General features: G+C 44.7%; 1 protein-coding gene across 6 annotated transcripts in view; it reads right to left on the bottom strand.

The window, feature by feature from the left end:
* LOC140118478 (uncharacterized) overlaps positions 1–19,913 on the bottom strand; it is a 197,753-nt gene that overhangs the window by 44,373 nt on the left and 133,467 nt on the right. The gene's annotated exons all lie outside the window — the stretch shown is intronic.

Consider the following 19,913-nt stretch of genomic DNA (forward strand, 5'->3'; position numbering starts at 1 on the left):
ATTTGTCTTTTAAGGCAAGGTCAATTTTAATGAAGAGTTCTATGAATTTCAAATTATAACATTAAGTATAAGTATTAAGTATAACATTAGTTAAAGCACTATAAAGTTGCTAATGTAGGTTGGAGTTGAATCATTGTGAATTACAATATCCACTTATACTATTTGCCTCATTGCACTGTCCACTGGTTTCTCCATTGTCCCAGCATGACCTGCCAGACATGGGAGATTGAGAACACAATGCTTTCAAGCCCATGAAGGGAGCAGATCATTTGCAGCATGACCTTTATGCCATCACTACCTTATACCTTCCCCCACTACTTTGTTGATTTGTTTTAAACAGTGAAAGGAAGGATTTTACAGATGTTCTTTCAAGTCTTTCATTCATTCCTGTCGGGAGATCCTTTAAAACCCGATTTTGCTTCCAACGGACAAGATTTTTTCATCTTTTTTCATCCTATTTTGACCAGCAATCCTATAATTTAGGAATGAAGTTGCTGCCATACACCAAGGCAGTACACCATTTTATCTGCTGCTATAACAAATGAAGAATATATGTAAGTTGGACAGTAAGTAGAAACTAAATCAGAGTGAAAGGATTAAACATTTACCACCATAACAAAAGTGTGCTAGGCCGGAAAGAAGAATAAAGTGGTATTTTTCAAAGTGTTTGCGCCAGTATTATGCCTCGACGGCACTGTGTCCGCCGTGCCACAAAATTCTGCACCTAAAGGGGGGTTCCTGTGCAGAGTCAGACTGTGCACCACATTTATTGCTACGAATTGCAGTTAAAGTTGCACCAATGAAAAGTTGGTGCACACTTGCCAAGCACTGCAAGGCACAGTGAGGCAAACTGCACATAGAGCAGTTGACACTAGTTTTGATAAATGTGCACCAGTATTTGCTCAACAATAATGCATTTTCTACCATTTGATGCAGGTGGATTTTAATACTTTGTATGCCCTCTGTTGGCAAAGTTCCAATGGCCTTAAAGATCAGCAGCCAACATCAAGAGCTTGTCCCCCCATAAAACACTTTCATTTGTTCGATTTCTCCATGTCCTGCTGCTGCTGGTGGCAGCTACCCTCCACACTAGGCGGGTGAAGGAAGTTGCTTATTAAGGACTCCAGACTTAAAGGAAACCTACCACTGCTAATGGTAGGTATTAGCTGTAAACACCGGGCACCAGCTCAGGGTGAGCTGGTGCCGGAGCTTACCTTTGCTAGTGTTTTAAACCGCTATTTCGCGGTTTAAACACATTTTGATGAACGGAACCGAGGTAGCTTTGGCGCTGCACGCGGCCATGTGTGACGCCTCCGGCACTTCCTATGGAGGCGCGCGCACGGCCGCGCGCAGCGCCAAAGCTGCTTCGGGTCTGTTCATCAAAATGTGTTTAAACCGCGATATATCGGTTTAAAACACTAGCAAAGGTAAGCTCCGGCACCAGCTCACCCTGAGCTGGTGCCCGGTGTTTACAGCTAATACCTACCATTAGCAGTGGTAGGTTTCCTTTAAGCTGCTGCTGATGGAGCTGCTACTGCTCCTACCCCCCCTATCTCCCCACAGCAGCCGTGGCAGTAATACGGGAGCGATCACTGCCAGGAATCCCCTGGTCAGACCTGACAGAGGATGGACAATGGCGCACAAAGGCAGTGGCCAACTGTGTTTTCAGTATTTCTCTATATTATGGCAGTTGCTCCTCCCTCTCGGCAACTGGAAAAAAGTCACCCATTTTGGACCGGTAGTGAGGGTCCCAGAGGGTGGAGAGCCAAAAGTCATCCCTATGCCGGATAATGACTATTCAGCTGTCACTCTATTCGGCAAGTGACTTTGAGGGACTCCCGGCCTCCATCTCCACTGTATACTGCCACAGTGCTGCTGGGTCATCTGCCTCATCTTCTACCTCTTCCCCGATGCTCCTGCTCCTCCTCTCTTGTCACCTGCGTGGAAAAACCACTGATTTCACCAGATTATGCTTGTGCTCCAATGTTCTCCTGCTCAAGTTCAGCCCCCACCGGATTCATATGCCCTTGAGATGTAGTCTCCACTAGTCCAGTGCCCTGACCAGACAGATTTTGCAGCATGAGTTCCAGGACATGAAGCAGTGGAATGATGTTATTCATCCTGCAGTCCTGGCGACTGACAAATAACATGGCCTCTTCAAAGGGCCTGAGCAAACAGCAAGTGTCACACATGAACTGCCAGTGGCTGACATCAAAATTACAGGGGAGTACTCCGGTCTCCGGCTTGCATCATCAAAAAATCATTAATGGCTTTTCTCTGATCATACAGGTGGTCTAACATATGGAGGCTGGAATTCCAACGGGTGGAAACACTGCATATCAGACTATGTTGGGGGAGGCCGTTCTGATGCTACAACTCGAGGAGGGTGTGCTTGGCTTTGTAAGAATGGCTGAAGTGCCTACACAGTTTCCTAGCCATTTTTAGAATGTATTGCAGATAGGTGGAACACTTGAGGAACCTGTTAACTACCAGATTGAACACGTGCGCCATGCAGGGCGCATGGGCCATCCCTCCTTGGTGCAACACGGACACCATTTTCCTCCCATTGCCACCATGGTTCCGATTTTCAGTTGTCACGGAGAAAGCCACAGATTGATTTCTTGTTGCATGACGCGGAGCAGTTCCTCCTCTGTGTGACTTCGTTTGCCCAGGCTGGAGAACTGCCTGACACTGCATGTGTTATGATGGAGCAGCACTTAGACTTGTGGAGGCTGAGGTGGTGAAGGATGAGGTGGACACTGGCGCAAGAGCAGCAGTTTGACAACGTGGAGGAGAAAGCGGCGTCTCTTGTTCAAGTTGTTGGTGTGGCTGGATGGGAAGCACATTCAACCAATGGGCCGTAAAGAACATGTCCTGGCCCTGACCGTTGTTACAGCTCCACACATCCGTGTTTCCATGCACCTTGGAAGAAACCGATAAGCTCAAGGACTGATCCACCTTCTGTACTACATATTTATGAAGGGCTGGCACTGCCTTTTTGGAAAAAAAAATGCGGCTTGGAAATCTCCACCTCGGTTCGGAACAAGCCATTAGTTCTCTGAAGGGTGCAGGGTCCACGACTTGAAAAGTGAGGGACTGCAGTACCAACAACTTGGACAAGGGCATGGTCAGCTTCTGCACCTTAGGATGGCTGGATGCATACAGTCGCCTCTTTCAACAACTGCTGGTGCCATGTGTAGCGACGAGCAGGAGCATCTGGCCCGGGAGATGATGTCAAAGACGAACAGCTCCCTTCGGCAGAGGTGCTGGTGCCTCAGATCCTCTGGTATCTTAAAAAAAAACTGCGGGGTTTGTATCTTGCGGTCATTTGGCTCCCCTCCCCGCACTGCTGCCACCCTGCTGACTCACGGCCACAGTAGCGACTTGCTGCCTGCTCCACTGCCTGACACGCAAGCTGACACTCCCTTCACCCAACGATGATGAATACCTTGCTACACCCGGCTCCCAAGTGCGATCGGCTACATCATTGTCAATTTGCGTTTCCCTGTCACTGCTGTTCCCCTCACGGTGTCAGTATGCACAGCCTGCCTACTGCACAAAGCAGCGGATGCCTGCCCCACCTCTTCACTGCCAAGCAGCTGCTGACTGTCCTCAAACACTTTGTCCTCACTGTATAGTGGCACTGATCCCAGACCACCTAGAAGCTCTCTGGCTCCTGGGCCATGCCAAATAATTGTTGTATCTGACTAACCCACGGACTCTTGGCTGGGGTTGTCAGATGTTATATTTCAGAAATTGGGTGACCAAGTCAACCAATTAACAACCTTTGGGTTGTTGATCAACACACTGCCGGGAGATGACAATGGCAGTTCTGGCCTCACAGGGTCACCCCTGCTGCGATGCCCCCTTACTGTGCTGCGACCTCTGTCTGCTCCACCTGCCACCTTTCTGTCTGACATAGTGGTTAATCAACTACGTGGATTTGACACATATTTCTTGCTCTCAACTTTAGCAACACAAAAAGTATGATAATTTGCTTTATACAGATAACCCACAACAGACACCCTGTAATTGGAGCGAAAATCACTCTATAAACTACATGGATTTGACACATATTTCTTGCTCTCAACTTTAGCAACACAAAAGTATGGGAATTTGCGTTTTATGCCCTAAAACGCACACCCTGGGAGAGGAGAAGAAATCACTACAGCAGCTGTGCGGACACAGATTTCTTCCTAGCTGCTTCAGTAACAAAAAAGAACTGCTATTTGGGGTATATAGATCCCCCTAAACGCACACAAATTTGTATCAAATTCCACTTTGTTAGAATCGATTCGCCCATCTCTACACACAACATTTAAGTGATAACCTTCAAAACATGTGAATATAACCGATTAAAAAGTGCAGGCACTCCTAAAACCTTTCTGCATTTTCTTTAATTATTTCTTTTTGTCACAAAGTTGCATGACTGTTTACCTACTTTTAGAAAAGATATAGGTTTTAGGGGTGCCACACTTTTTAATCTGTGTAATCACTATGTTTGCAGGTTATAACTTAAATGTTGTGTGTCTTAAAATTTTTAGCTAAAAAGCGGGTTTTTTTGCCATCTTCATGCAAATTTGCAGTAAATCTGCAGTAAACTAAAGTTAATACATACCCCAAATATGCATTAAAGGGAACGTTAAAAGACAATTAAAATAAAAGACTGTGTATATATATATATATATATATATATATATACTGTATTTATAAAATAAAAAGACTATATATCCATAAACCAAGCTAATGAGATAACAAAAGTCACTTTTAGATGGGTGTAATATGTGCGCCATTGTGTTAGCAGCATAATACCTTCAGTTGTTCATAAGAATTTAAGTAAGAACTCCATAACATAGGTATAAATAATGGTCTGAATTAAAAATTTTATTCAGTAATGTGTGTGTTTTATGTGTTACCTGCAACTTTAATTCTGTTGCTTTTGATAGGTCAAATAAAGTAACCTTCTTGAGATTGTGATACCTTTCAATGGCTATCTGAAATATAAGATGTTACAAGCAAGCTTTCAGAACAGCTTAGGTCCCTTCATATTTCAGAAACCAATTGAATGGCATTCATACCTGAGATGGAACAGCTTTCACCCTACCCATATAAAAAATCCCTCATCTACAGCCAGGCCATCCAATATTATTAGATCTGCTCTAGTCAGATGGACAGAAATACTCATCGAAAGAATCTTAGGAAGACATTTCTAAATCAGGGATGCCATCCTATGCTGATTGACAATCAAATCATTGGAGCCACCATTATACCCAAGACCCATCGTCTCCAATACAAATAAAAGGTGAACAATAATCTTGTACCACTGGTTGTGATTTACAATCCACGTTTAAAAATACTAAGAACAACCTCAAGAAAACTCCACCACGTACTCCTCATAGATGATTGCATAAAGACAATGTTCCCAGGCCCTCCATTGCTGTGCTACAGGCAACCCCCAAACCTGAGGAATATTGTAATCAGGAGCTCACTATCACCTTACATACAAAAAGGAACTTTCCCCCGTAATGGCAGTAGATGCAAAACTTGCTCTCTGATTTTGATCACAGGCAAGATACAGATCCCCAACATACAGCAGGAATATAAAATCCCGGGGACATTTTCATGTTCCACTTCTAATGTGGCCTACCTTTATGTTGGAGAGACAGCACAAAAATTTAAAGCCCGGATAAGGTCTCATCGCCACACTATAAAAGAGGAGCAAAAAAATCTACCTGTAACAAAACAGTTTTGAAGTCCTGGCCAGACAATGAGAGACAAATTTGGGAATACAAGTTTATTACCCTCTTTGACACCACACAGGACTCAATCTATCAAAGGGATTCATGACCCAGTACAACTTCTAACAAATGTGATCCTGAGATAATTGGTCATCAGAGACTCCAGAGTCTTTAACTTGGAGGCAATAAACCATCACATTGCCCAAGTCATCAAATTAAACCTTTTGTTTACATTACTTCTCTGTTCATGGTTTATAAGATCTGTGTAACTTTAGAAAGACTGTTATACCATGCCTGATGAAGGGACCATAGACGTCCCGAAAGCTTTCTTGTAACATCTTATATTTCAGTTAGCCATTAAAAGGTATCACAATCTCAAGAAGGTGACTCTATTTGACCTATCAAAAGAAACAGGAATTTCTTTAACTGGCTAACACGGTACAAAACTTTTTTACTTGCAACTTCATGGTTTGGGTGGTAATATGTTGCCACATTTGGCGAAGATGATCAAATGTTCATCTTTTCTCTCCTTTACGTAAGAAAAAAATGATTGCTCAATGTACAGGAGTGTATGAATGGCCGGTTTGAAGGTCCAAACTGGCGGAATTTGCAATCGTATCTACTAAGACACTGGATCCGCTTAGTAGATATGGGCGCTGAAACTCCTTGGGGGGGAACGCCAGTCTTAATGAATTCCCGCAACAATGTTCGATTTAATAGCCATCACAAATTTTATCACTATTTTCTTATCTTTTCTTGTGACAGAGAGAGTCACACATAGAAAGAAAAACAGATCTGTCATAAATCATTGGGTGTTTTTAGGTCCTATTTTTCTGAGAACAATCTGGAACAGTTTTTATCTATGAATATTTACTAGCTTTGCTGATGTACAGCATCAATTTTAACAGCTTCTGTGAAATAACTACAGTCTACATTAGAAAAATTGTTTAAAATCAGTAGAGAGAAATACAGAATATGCCAAGGAAAAGTGAGCAAATGTAACGGTAATCTATGCAAACTCCTGTGAAACTGATTTAGAACACATTAAATATCACAACATTGTCTTCCAGCAAATTGCTTGAAGTAATATATTTTAGGGTGCAAGATTTTTTTTTTTTTAATAAATGCATTATTCAGTCATCACAAGCAGAGCCGGAGCTTCCAAATGGACTATTAACCTTATCTGACCCAAGATCATGCTCGGTTCTCAAGTCTACCACATGAACAAAGTATACCAGTATGGTCTTCTTGGTGGGCACCACTATGTCACTGGCCTCTAAGCTTCTCCCAGTGCTCACCATTTTTCCCTGTTGTTATGCCTTTCATTTAAAAGAAGGATATATCTGACATTGTATTGACAATATGCATTTGTGTAAAGGGAACTCCCTTCAGTTACTCCTGAACCAGTCACGGTAGTCTGCTTTATAGTAATGTTAGGAGACACGCTGCTCTCCATACTAAATAAAGACTACCTTATATATGTGAAATGTTATATTTCTTGCTTATTACATGGCAGGAGGATGATTTGCTTATGCATACCTCTAAAAGCAATCTGCAGCTTCTAGTTATCACCTACTAGCCAAAATTGGTCATGAATTGATGAAGCATTCAGAAGATAACCTGTAAGTACACTCTTAGATCACTCCCCAGCACTCCTGTCTAAGATTATAAGAGTCAACTGAAAAGCACATATGGCTTGCTGCTTCATTAGAATTCCAAAACATTTATGGATTGTGACTTTTGAAAACTTTGCAATCTTACTTTTGTCTGTGGGGAGCATAAACATTGCAGTAGCATTGTTGGATATGTGTAAAAATACAACAAAAGAAGTAACATTGTGTGGCATTTGAATAACATTTCTTCTAGCAAAATTGACTTTAAAGGGGTTTTCCCACGAAGGCAAGTTAGGCCCTATCCACAGAATAGGGCCTAACTTGCTGTTCAGTGGGGGTCTCAGTGATGAGACCCCAACAGATCACTAAAACGAGGGGTCCATCAGACTAATGGAGCAGACGGCCGCACATGACTGTTCTGCTCCATTAATCTCTATGGAGCAGATGGAGATCGCCAAGTGTAATCTCCATAGCGATTAATGGAGCAGCACGGTCATGCACATCCGTCTGCTCCATTAGTGTGACGAGCGGTCTGACGGAGGTACATAGGACCCCATCAGACCCTTCGTTTTCGTGATCAGCACTGAGACCCCCACTGATCATCAAGTTAGGCCCTATTCTGTAGATAGGGCCTAACTTGCGTTCGTGGGAAAACCCCTTTAAATATATGACATGTGAGAAATTTCCTTCTATGACTGTTACCCTGGCTTACTGGCAAACACACATATAGGGAAAAAGAATGGGTGCACTAAATACACACGCCATCTATATTTATCAAAATGACAAATACTTTGATATACCAATAGGTTTTATATTGCATAATTCTTAAAATGTTTATTTTATAAATAGAATAATGAAGACTGTGATTCTATTCTATGGAAACTATAACATACCATATATATTTGAGTATAAGCCAACCGAAGTATATGCGAGGTACCTAATTTTAACACAAAAAACTAGGAAAACCTATTCACTCGAGTTTAAGCCTAGGTAGGGAAATGCATTGGTCACAGCCTCCAGCCAGTATAAAGCTGACCCGGCCATATTCTCCAATATATAGCCTGCCAACCCCTGCCCCCAATATATAGCTTGCCAGCCCCTGTCCCCCCCCCCAGTGTATAGCTTGCCAGCCCCTGTTCCCCCAGTATATAGCCTGCCAGCCTCTGTATAGCCTGCCATGGGGTGTTTTAGATGGGAGGGACTGTATGGGCAAGACACATCCTCTTTGATGCTCTATAGCAGTGGTGGCGAACCTATGGCACGGGTGCCAGAGGTGGCACTCGGAGCCCTCTCTGTGGGCACCCAGGCCATCACCAGAGATGACTCCAGGTATCTTCCTGAAGTCCCAGAAAGCCCAGGACTTGCTGTGCACAGAGCTATTTTAAAGTGACAGCTGTACCTGGGACTATTTTCTGCTTTATTGATGTCCTCAGGTGCTGAGATGAATGAAAATTGTGACAGAGCAGGGAGTATAAATTTCTGTGGTGGCACTTTGCGATAATTAAGTGGGTTTTGGTTGTAGTTAAGGGCACTCGGTCTCTAAAAGGTTCGCCATCACTGCTCTATAGGAACCTGTTACTGGCTGTATATGTGCAAAAACAGGTTCCCTTTAAGAAATGTCTGGACGCTAAATACAAACATTTTAAACCATCTGTCATAGATCCCAGTATTAATTGAATAATATTACAGGTAGGCAGTTAGTGAGAATGCTTAGGGATCAGCATGTGGCATTGTATGTTCCTGCCATCAGGGGGTTGTCTAGAGACATCATCTATAAGAACGAGGACATCAGCAAGACTTTTCGATCGTACTATGAGTCTTTGTATACCCCCACGTTGGTTCAAGGATCAGGTCCAATAATGTTCCCTCCCTCCACAACTCCACAACGGAGTGAGTCTAATCTCCCACGCTTAAGCCCAGAGGCCGTTCAGACCATAGAGGCCTCTTTTTTCATTGGGGAGATAGAGGCTGCTATTAAGTCCCTTCCAAATGGAAAAAGCTCAGATGGCTATACCACATGCTTTTATAAAAACCCTCTGTAAGGTATTTGCACCTCCACTGTTGGACGCCTTCAACACTATATTCCTCACAACTCAGTTTCCCCCATCCTTTCTCCAGGCACATGTGGTGGTTATACCTAGAAAGGGTGAGGATGCGCCAACTACATGTCACTCACACTCCTCAACACGGACCTTAAAACCTACAGTAAGATCTTGGCTAATCAGTTGCTCCGGCTGCTCCCCCGTATAATACACAAAGACCAAGTGGGTATTCATTCCATGGCGTCAAGGGAGTGACAACCAGAGGAGGATGTGATGGATGCAATAAAGGGTCTCTTCTCTGGGCCCACAGCGGCAATAAAACTCCCACACACCTCTTCCAGCTCCATATGTGGTAGAAATGGTACCAGTCAGGGATCAATAACAATTTCCAAAAACAATTGAAGCAGAGGTAAAATGGTATTCCAAAATCCTCTGGGTGAAAATTTACAAGAAAACCTGTTACTGGTACTGAAATATACAAAACCTACTCAAAGAAAACCAGATTTGCACAGAAACTTATTGCTGTTAAGCATGAGAAAAACTTTATTGAGTGTATAAAAAATTCATGCACGGGATAAAATACACAGAACAGACATTTGCACATTAGGAGGAAACTAGTTAGTGCTGGAAAGGAGGTCTAAAAACAACAAGGAGGCATAGACAATAACGAGGTATTTCATAGGTAGATAAGGTCAGTCTAAAGTGCCAGTAAAAACAGTAGTAAGGTAAAAGTAATAGTGGATGGTAGAATCCTGTATATTAATTACCTAGGCACCAGAGGTATGTGGCCTCCAAGGTAGATGAACACCCCTCGACGCGCGATTCGGCACCCTGCCTTCGTCAAGGGGTAAAGCAACACAAACGCTGGGCAGTATTTAAACACGTAATAGCCAATAGGGGTCTGAGAAACACACCTGTGGATCGTGGGTTGGTATTGGATGTACAATATTGAATACCGGTCTGATTTCCGGGTTCCGAGATGTAAGCGGTCATGTGATCTAGCCAGAACTAGCATTCAGAAAGTAGGAGAATGCTACTGATCATCAGGCATTAAACAGACAATGGGTACATATTAAAATAGTAAAAATCAAAGAGTGCATCGATAAATGAGCATAGGCATTCAGCCCATATCAAGTGCTTCTAGATAGAAACTAGTAGTCAATAGTTCTCACAAATATTTTTGTAGAAATGTGTTCATCTACCTTGGAGGCCACATACCTCTGGTGCCTAGGTAATTAATATACAGGATTCTACCATCCACTATTACTTTTACCTTACTACTGTTTTTACTGGCACTTTAGACTGACCTTATCTACCGATGAAATACCTCGTTATTGTCTATGCCTCCTTGTTGTTTTTAGACCTCCTTTCCAGCACTAACTAGTTTCCTCCTAATGTGCAAATGTCTGTTCTGTGTATTTTATCCCGCGTGAATTTTTTATACACTCAATAAAGTTTTTCTCATGCTTAACAGCAATAAGTTTCTGTGCAAATTTGGTTTTCTTTGAGTAGGTTTTGTACCCGTCAGGGATGCCCACTTTCCCGCTTTCTGTTTGTTTCAAATTGTCACTATTTGCAGACGAGGTCCTTCTCACCCTGACCCAAACACTTAAATCCCTTCCAAACCTCTAAGAAGGTTTAAAACAATTTGGCCTCTTGTCAGGCTACAAGTATAATGCCTCGAAAACTGTAGCTTTACCTATTAACATGCCTACACCTATAGTAAACCTTTTAAAAGCCAATTTTCACTGGAAAACAAAAGGAATTAGATACTTGGGAGTGAATACAACACCATCCTATAGCTCCTTTTACGAACACAACGATGAACATTCGATCCTCTTTGCCTAATGTGACTACATATTAACACTGCGACCAGAACATGTCCATAAAGTTATATGTAACACCAAAAACACCCACATGTTCTGGAGTAAAGTTTTTATTTCACACCATCCTCCATCGTTTACATCTATGTTATTATGTTCTCACTCAAATTCTTATGAAGCTTAAACGGTTCTGTTATTGTGCGGCTAATACATTGGCGCACATATAAACGTGACTTTTGCTATTTCATTAGCTTGGGTTTTGGATATATAGTTATTTATTTGGGTTACCATTGTGTAAGGTAGCATACAATGATAGATCTGTGTAATTTTCTGCAAAAATAGTTTGGTGTCCCCTGTGGATGTAATGTTTAGAGATGAGCGAACATACTCGTCCGAGCTTGATGCTCGTTCGAGCATTAGCGTACTCTCGTTAGCGAAACTGCTCGTTGCTCGGACGAATACTTCGCCCGCTCGAGAAAATGGCATCTCCTGCCGTTGTGATTTTTGGCGGCCAGAAACAGAGCCAATCACAAGCCAGGAGACTCTGCACTCCACCCAGCATGACGTGGTACCCTTACACGTCGATAGCAGTGGTTGGCTGGCCTGATCAGGTGACCCTGGAATAGACTAGTCCCTGCCCGCGCTGCTCGTATCGGCTGGATGCCGCTAGGGAGAGAGCTGCTGCTGGTCAGGGAAAGCGTTAGGGTGTTCTATTAGAATAGTGTTAGGCAGGAGTGATTCTACAAGAACCCAACAGCCCTTCTTAGGGCTACAATAACGTTTTATTTTACTTATTTTTGGTTTGCCTGTGGCTGGGCTTGCTGGCATTAGTAGTGCAGCTAGTACCATATTGTGAGTAATTTGCAGGGAGACTTGCGACCGTTGTGTTTAGCTCTTAGTCACACGCATATCCACCTTAAACACTGAAGTGGGACAATTTATTAGGGGTTTGATTAGAATTAGGCAGAGTCTGCTGATTTATTTTTTTTTACCTTTATTTCTTTTTATAGCTCAAAGTCATCTTGCAAAGCAGTGTGCTTTCAGTGTAGGCTAGAAAAAAGCCATAGGAGAACCCCAACGGCTTACTTAGGCCTACAATAGCGTTATTTTTTCCTTTTTTTTGTTTGCTTATGGCTGGGCTTGCTGGCATTAGTAGTGCAGCTAGTACCATATTGTGAGGAATTTGCTGGGAGACTTGCTACCGTTGAGTTTAGCTCTTAGTGACACGCATATCCACCTCAAACGCCGAAGTGGGACAATTTATTAGGGGTTTGATTAGAATTAGGCAGAGTCTGCTGATTTATTTTTTTTTACCTTTATTTCTTTTTTTAGCTCAAAGTCATCAGGCACAGCGCAAAATCCAGTTGTGTGCTGTCGGTGTAGGTTAGAAACTAGCCATAGCAATAGGATAGCATTGTTTTGTTTAAAAAAAATAAACAAATAAAAAAAAATAAACACACAAAAAATGTAAAGTTTACACTTTAATTTGGAAAATGTTTAACCCGAGGGCTAGGGGTAGAGGACGAGGGCGTGGACTTGGGCGTCCAACTACTGCAGGGGTCAGAGGCCGTGGTCCTGGGCGGGGTGAGACACCACCTGCTGATGAGGGAGCAGGGGAACGCCGCAGAGCTACACTCCCTAGGTTCATCATGTCTCAAGTTACTGGGACTCGTGGTAGAGCACTGTTGAGGCCAAAACAGTGCGAAGAGGTGATGTCGTGGATTGCGGACAATGCTTCTAGCCATTTGTCCACCAGTCAGTCTTCCACGCAGTCCACCCATGTCACCGAAATCAGCACTCCTCCAGCTCCTCCACCTCAGCCTCCTTCCCCCCAGTCTGCCCCCTCCCAGCAAAATTTGGCATTTGAACCGGCATACTCTGAGGAACTGTTTTCTGGACCCTTCCCACAGTCAAAAACCACTTGTCCGGTTGCTGCTGAGCTATTTTCCGATGCCGAGGTTTTCCACCGGTCGCAGTCTGTGGGTGATGATGACATTATTGACGTAGTGGAAGAAGTGTGTAAAGAGGTGTCGGACGATGAGGAGACATGGTTGTCAGACAGTGGCGAAGTTGTTGTCAGGGCAGGAAGTCCGGGGGGGAGCAGACTGAGGGAACGGAGGATGATGAGGTGACAGACCCAAGCTGGGTTGATAGGCCGGGTGAACACAGTGCTTCTGAGACGGAGGCGAGTCCCATAGCAGAACAGGTTGGAAGAGGCAGTGGTGGGGCCAGACGGAGAGGCAGGGCCAGAGCTGGTGCATCAGCGCCAAATGTTTCCCGTAGTCAAGCTCCCATGGCGAGGGCTAGATTTTCAGAAGTCTGGAGGTTCTTTAAAGAAACACCGGATGACCGACGGACTGTGGTGTGCAACCTGTGCCAAACCAGGATCAGCAGGGGTTCCACAACTACTAGCTTAACTACCACCAGTATGCGCAGGCATATGAATGCTAAACACCCCACTCAATGGCACCAAGCCCGTTCATCCGGCCGGGCACACCACTGCTCCTTCCCCTGTGTCATCTGCTAGTCAGCCCCCTTCCCATGACCCTGGCCCAAACACCTCCTGTGCGAAAACCCTATCTTCGCCTCCACGATCCTCCACAGCATCCACCGGCGTTCAGCTCTCCATACCCCAGACGCTGGAGCGCAAAAGGAAGTATAGCGCAACCCACCCACACGCCCAAGCCCTCAACGTCCACATCTCCAAGTTGCTTAGCCTGGAGATGCTGCCTTATAGGCTGGTAGAGACCAAGGTCTTTCGAAACCTCATGGCGGCGGCCGCCCCTCGGTATTCGGTACCCAGCCGCCACTACTTTTCCCGATGTGCCGTCCCAGCCCTGCACAAGCACATGTCAGAGAACATCATCCGTGCCCTGACCAATGTCGTTTCTGACAAGGTCCACCTGACCATGGACACGTGGACAAGTGCTGCCGGGCAGGGCCACTATATATCGCTGACGGCACATTGGGTTAACTTGGTGGAGGCTGGGACCGAGTCTGACCCTGGGGCTGGTCATATACTGCCGACGCCGAGGATTGCGGGGCCTACCTCGGTCCAGGTCTCAAAGGCCTACTATGCCTCCTCCTCCTCCCACCCCTCGTCCTCCTCCGAATTACCATCCGTGGGCATGGCGCCATCAGTCGGTAGCTCTAGGCACAGCAGCAGTGCCGTCGCTAAGCGACAGCAGGCGGTGCTCAAACTGCTGAGCCTAGGCGATAAAAGGCACACTGCCCAAGAGCTATTACAGGGCATCACGGCGCAGACCGATCTGTGGCTGGCACCGCTGAACCTGAAGCCAGGCATGGTTATGTGTGACAACGGCCGTAACCTGGTGGCGGCTCTGCAACTCGGCAGACTGACACATGTGCCATGCCTGGGCTATGTGTTAAATCTCATAGTTCAGCGTTTCCTCAAGACATACCCCAGTCTGTCTGATTTGCTCACGAAGGTGCGCCGCATCTGTGCGCATTTCAGGAAGTCCAGCACAGATGCTGCCACTCTCAGGGCAGCGCAGCGCCGCCTCCAACTGCCTGCTCACCGACTATTGTGCGACGTGCCCACGAGGTGGAATTAGACATTAACCATGTTATCCAGAGTTTACCAGCAGCGCAGAGCGATTGTAGACTGCCAGATGTCAACTTCCACCAGAACTGGTAGTCAGGTCAGTCAGCTTCCTCAAGTTTACAATGAGGAGTGGACGTGGATGTCTGATATCTGTCAGGTGCTGAGTAACTTTGAGGAGTCAACACAGATGGTCAGTGGCGATGCCGCCATCATCAGCCCCACCATCCCGCTGCTTGGCCTGTTGAAAAACTCTCTGGTCAGCATGAAGTCGGAAGCTTTACGCTCGTCACAAGAGACGGGGGAAGAAGATTCCCTTGTTGATAGCCAAAGCACCTTTAGGTCTGTTTCTCAGCGCATATCGGAGAAGGTGGAGGAGGATGAGGAGGAAGAGGAGGAGAATGTTGGCGAGACAGAAGAGGGGACCATTGTTCAGTCCTTCACTATTCAGCATGTATGGGCAGAAGAAGAGGAGTTGGAGGAGTTGGAGGAGGAGGAAATGGGCAGTCAGGCCAGTGAGGGGAGTGAATTCTTGCGCGTTGGGACTTTGGCGCATATGGCAGATTTCATGCTAGGCTGCCTATCCCGTGACCCTCGCGTTCAAAGAATTTATTCCAGCACCGATTACTGGGTATTCACTCTCCTGGACCCACGGTACAAGCAAAATCTTTCCACTCTCATCCCTGGAGAGGAAAGGAGTGTGAGAATGCATGAATACCAGCAGGCCCTGGTGCACAAGCTGAAACAGTATTTCCCTTCTGACAGCGCTAGCGGCAGAGGGCGTACTTCTGCGGGACAAGTAGCGAGGGAGAGTAGGCGACCAGGCAGCTTGTCCAGCACTGGCAGGGGTATGCTTTACAAGGCCTTTGCCAGTTTGCCATCTCCCTACAACTACTGGGTTTCAAAGCTGGACATGTGGCACGAACTGGCGCTGTACGCCTTGGAGCTTGTTGCCTGCCCTGCCGCTAGCGTGTTGTCCGAGCGGGTTTTCAGTGCAGCTGGTGGCATCATCAATGATAAGCGTATACGCCTGCCGACTGACAGCGCTGACAGGCTGACGCTTATCAAGATGAATAAAGCCTGGATTTCTCCGGATTTTCATTCTCCACCAGGTGAAAGAAGCTCAACCTGAATAATGTATGCACTCCTCCTCCTCATTGTCCTCCTTCTCCTCCTCTTTGTACACTAAAGCAGAGGAAACTGTCTATTTTTGCCAGGGCCAACTGGCTCTAGCTATAGTACTCTATGTATTTAATTTTTGTGGAGGGCGACCTACCCGGTCCTCTGTTTTAAGCAATTTTTGGGAGTGCCACATACAGGCATTCAATCTATTTAATTTTTCTGGAGGACCACCTACCTGCTCCTTTGGTTTGAAAACTTTTTTGGACTGCCACATACAGGCACTCAATTTATTTAATTTTTCTGGAGGACCACCTACCTGCTCCTCTGGTTTGAAAACTTTTTTGGACTGCCACATACAGGCACTATCCAAATTAAATTGTCTCCATAGCAGCCTCCACGTGTCTTTTTAGCTGGCTCCACACGTTATCGCCATAGCTGCCTCCAAAAGTCGTCCATATAGCTGCCTCCATACATGGTCTCCTTATCAAACGAACTGTGTCAGGCAGAATTTTGGGTTGTTTTCATGGATTCCACATCAAACTTGTTAACTTTGTCACCACCCTGCTGTGTAATCCACAAAATATACTGGCAAACTTTTATCATTTACCGATATTATTTCAGCGCTTCTTGCGCATCTGTTTACATTCCCCTCACCCGCCATAACCCAAACTTATAAGAACGCTACTACACTTGATCTTATACAAAAGGTTCTTAGAAGTGCTGTTTGGGGAGTAGCCTAGAGACAGGGGCTTGGATTGGCGAACGCTCGTCTGGCAGCGGAGCGCCAGCTCCATCTCAAGATCCAACTAACATAGTTTTAACTGCAGCACCTTTAATCTACTACTAGTTCACTGCCTCCATACATCGTCCCCTTATCAAACGAGCTGTGTCAGGCAGAATTTTCAGGTGTTTCACCAGATACATAGTGGAACTCGGCCCATCTGTCGCCGCCATGCTGGAGACCTGAAGTTGCAATCATAGCAGCGCAATATGGATGCCCCATACTGTCGCTCTTAATCATGGAACCATTTCCGTAAAAACAATTAAAAATAGAACCACTATGCTATTCCATTATTCCTAGGTGAAATATTCAAACGACCTGGCCTGCTTTGAAAATTATAATTTTTTCAAAGTAAACGCTTCTGGCCCCCAGGCCCATTTTGGGTGGGGAGGAGCCGAGAGACAGGGGCTTGGACAGGCGAAATCTCGCCTGGCAGTGGACCGCCAGCTCCATCCCAAGATTAGGCAGCCTCAGAGGCATCCATGCATGCTGCCCCTGCTGTTTCCTGTCCATTTTGCCTCCACGATCCTCCACAGCGTCCACCAATGTTTCATTTCAACTCTCTATACCCCAGACGCTGGAGCACGAGAGGATATGCAGCACATCATCCCCTTATCAAACGAGCTGTGTCAGACAGAATTTTCAGGTGTTTCACCAGATACATAGTGGAACTCGGCCCATCTGTCGCCGCCATGCTGGAGACCTGAAGTTGCAATCATAGCAGCGCAATATGAATGCCCCATACTGTCGCTCTTAATCATGGAAGTCGTCTCCATGGCTGCCTCCACATGTCGTCCCCTTATCAAAAGAGCTGTGTCAGGCTCATTTTTTGGGTGTTTCACCAGATACGTTATGGAACTTGGTCACTATGTCGCCACCATGCTGTGTTATCGACTAAATATACCATCAACCTTTTGTTCACATAGGAAATCATTTCAGCGCTTCTTGCTCACCTCCTTTGGTTCCTCTCTGTCACCCATTGGTTTGAAGCCTGAGTCCATTTAGGGTATGTCGCCATGACACTCTCTAGCCTGCCGCTGCTGCCGCTGCCTCTGCATGCCGTCCCCTATAGTGTCAGGGTCAATTATTGCATGTTTTAGATGCTATCTAGCCTCATTCGGTCACTCTGTCATGGCCATGCTGTTGCCCATAATTTTGGCATAATGGTACGATTAAGCAGCCTCAGAGGCATCCATGCATGCTGCCCCTGCTGTTTCCTATCCATTTCCGTGGTGTTTCCATCCTTTCCTGAGGTTCCCAGGTGTTTGGCCAAGCTTCCCTGTGCACAGCCTTGGTCCCCTTGAAAAATGCTCGAGTCTCCCATTGACTTCAATGGGGCTCGTTATTCGAGACGAGCACTCGAGCATCGGGAAAAGTTTGTCTTGAATAACGAGTACCCGAGCATTTTAGTGCTCGCTCATCTCTAGTGTAGTGCCACCAAGTTGTTCCATAGGTGCGACTAGACCATGGTGGCAGCCAAGGTCAAAGTACTAATTCAGCGGGTAATCTTGTGGTCAGGAGCAGGCAGAAGTTCAGGGCAGGCAGCAGAGGTGCAGAGTCAGGAATGGAGCAGAAGGTCAAGGCTGGCAGGACAGGAGCAACGTCAGGGTCAGATCAGGGTCACAACAGGAGATCAACGCAGGAGAAAAGGGAACACAAGCAACATGCATAGGAAGCTTTCTCTAAGGCTGGTAGCACAAAGATGCGGCGGGGGTTGATGGGAACAGCTGGCCTTTATGGAAAACGTGGAAGTGCCAGCGACAATCAGCAATGCGCTGGCCCTTTCAATTTTCTAGAGCCGGCACGCACGCACCCTAGGGAGCGGGGACACCCACACGTCCTAGCCGGGACGGGAGCGTGGAGAGGTAAGTGAGGGCCAGGACAGGCAGCACCACAGAGAGGGCACAGGTGTGCCTGTGATCCGAGACATGGATCGCAGAGACACCCGTGATACATATAATGCTTGAATAAAGAATTTTTAAAAATCACTTTCCCTGCACATTAAGAAATTAGCTTTAACAATATTTCACATTTTACATCTAAATAAAGTTGTCTAATTCCTGTTTCCTTTGAATATTTTATTTGTACCCCACTGAGACACATAACTTAACAGCTTTGCTAGGCAATCAGTGAGCTCCATTGAAACTCAAGCAGTATTATAAACTGGATGGACAATAACAGATTGATAAATATGGATTCAATGTAAAACAAAATAAATATAGAGCAACATAGAATTTTATGTAGATTTCTATGTTGAATATTAAATTTACAATTAAAGTTAAACGTTCTATGTTCTACACAATTCCTGCTACATACTAATACTATTACTAGTATTGCTTTATGAAAATACTACATTTATACATTATGAAGAATATGTTGAATTCCCAAATAGAAAATTGGTTTACAAATACCTATAATGACTGAGATGGTGACAGTGCCAAGGTTATGTATGCATTTGCATCTTTTGAGATCAATATAAATGCTTATTCATAATATGTAGCTAAGATGAATAGAACAAGGAACTAGTATGAAAGGATCGTAATAGGAACTAGTATGAAAGGATCGTAATATATATATATATATATATATATATATATATATATATATATATATTGCTGTGCTGAATTCTGTTCTTTTGGTTTTGAAGAAGACAAATAAAAAAGATGGCAGCCCTGCTTATGATCTTGACTACATGATAACATTGCAGCAGATACTGTATGTTTCTGTCAACAACATCATTAACTAAGCCCCTCAATTTCAAAGTAAATAAAGGCATCTGGGTCTGCCGCTCAGCACTGTTAGCATATTTAAACCTCATACATAGATGAATTTGCAGTGGACTGCATTTGCATATTAATGAAGATCTAATTGCTCTTTGCAGACAGTTCTGTAGCAAATGACTCCACTACTGCACAAAAAAACTATTGTTGCACAGAATAGAAACTGTGTAACATTTCTAGTGATGGAGATCCATGCCGCTGGTATGCATTTGTGTATCTTCTGTAAATGAGCCCTAGGGATTAATAATCTTTAAGGCTTCAAGAGTCTTACTTAAATGTGCATAGCAAGCAACTGTATCTGGATTGTGGATTATATTGTATAATTAAAGCCACTTAATATAGTAGAATTAGCAAAAATTAGCACAAAATACATAACTAAGAACAAACAAAAAGAAACATTCATGAACTCAGCATCAAACTGTAGTTGTGCAGTGAAGTTTCAAAGAAGATGA

Source organism: Engystomops pustulosus, chromosome 2 (genome assembly GCF_040894005.1).
Source record: "Engystomops pustulosus chromosome 2, aEngPut4.maternal, whole genome shotgun sequence".
Taxonomy (NCBI): Eukaryota; Metazoa; Chordata; class Amphibia; order Anura; family Leptodactylidae; genus Engystomops; species Engystomops pustulosus.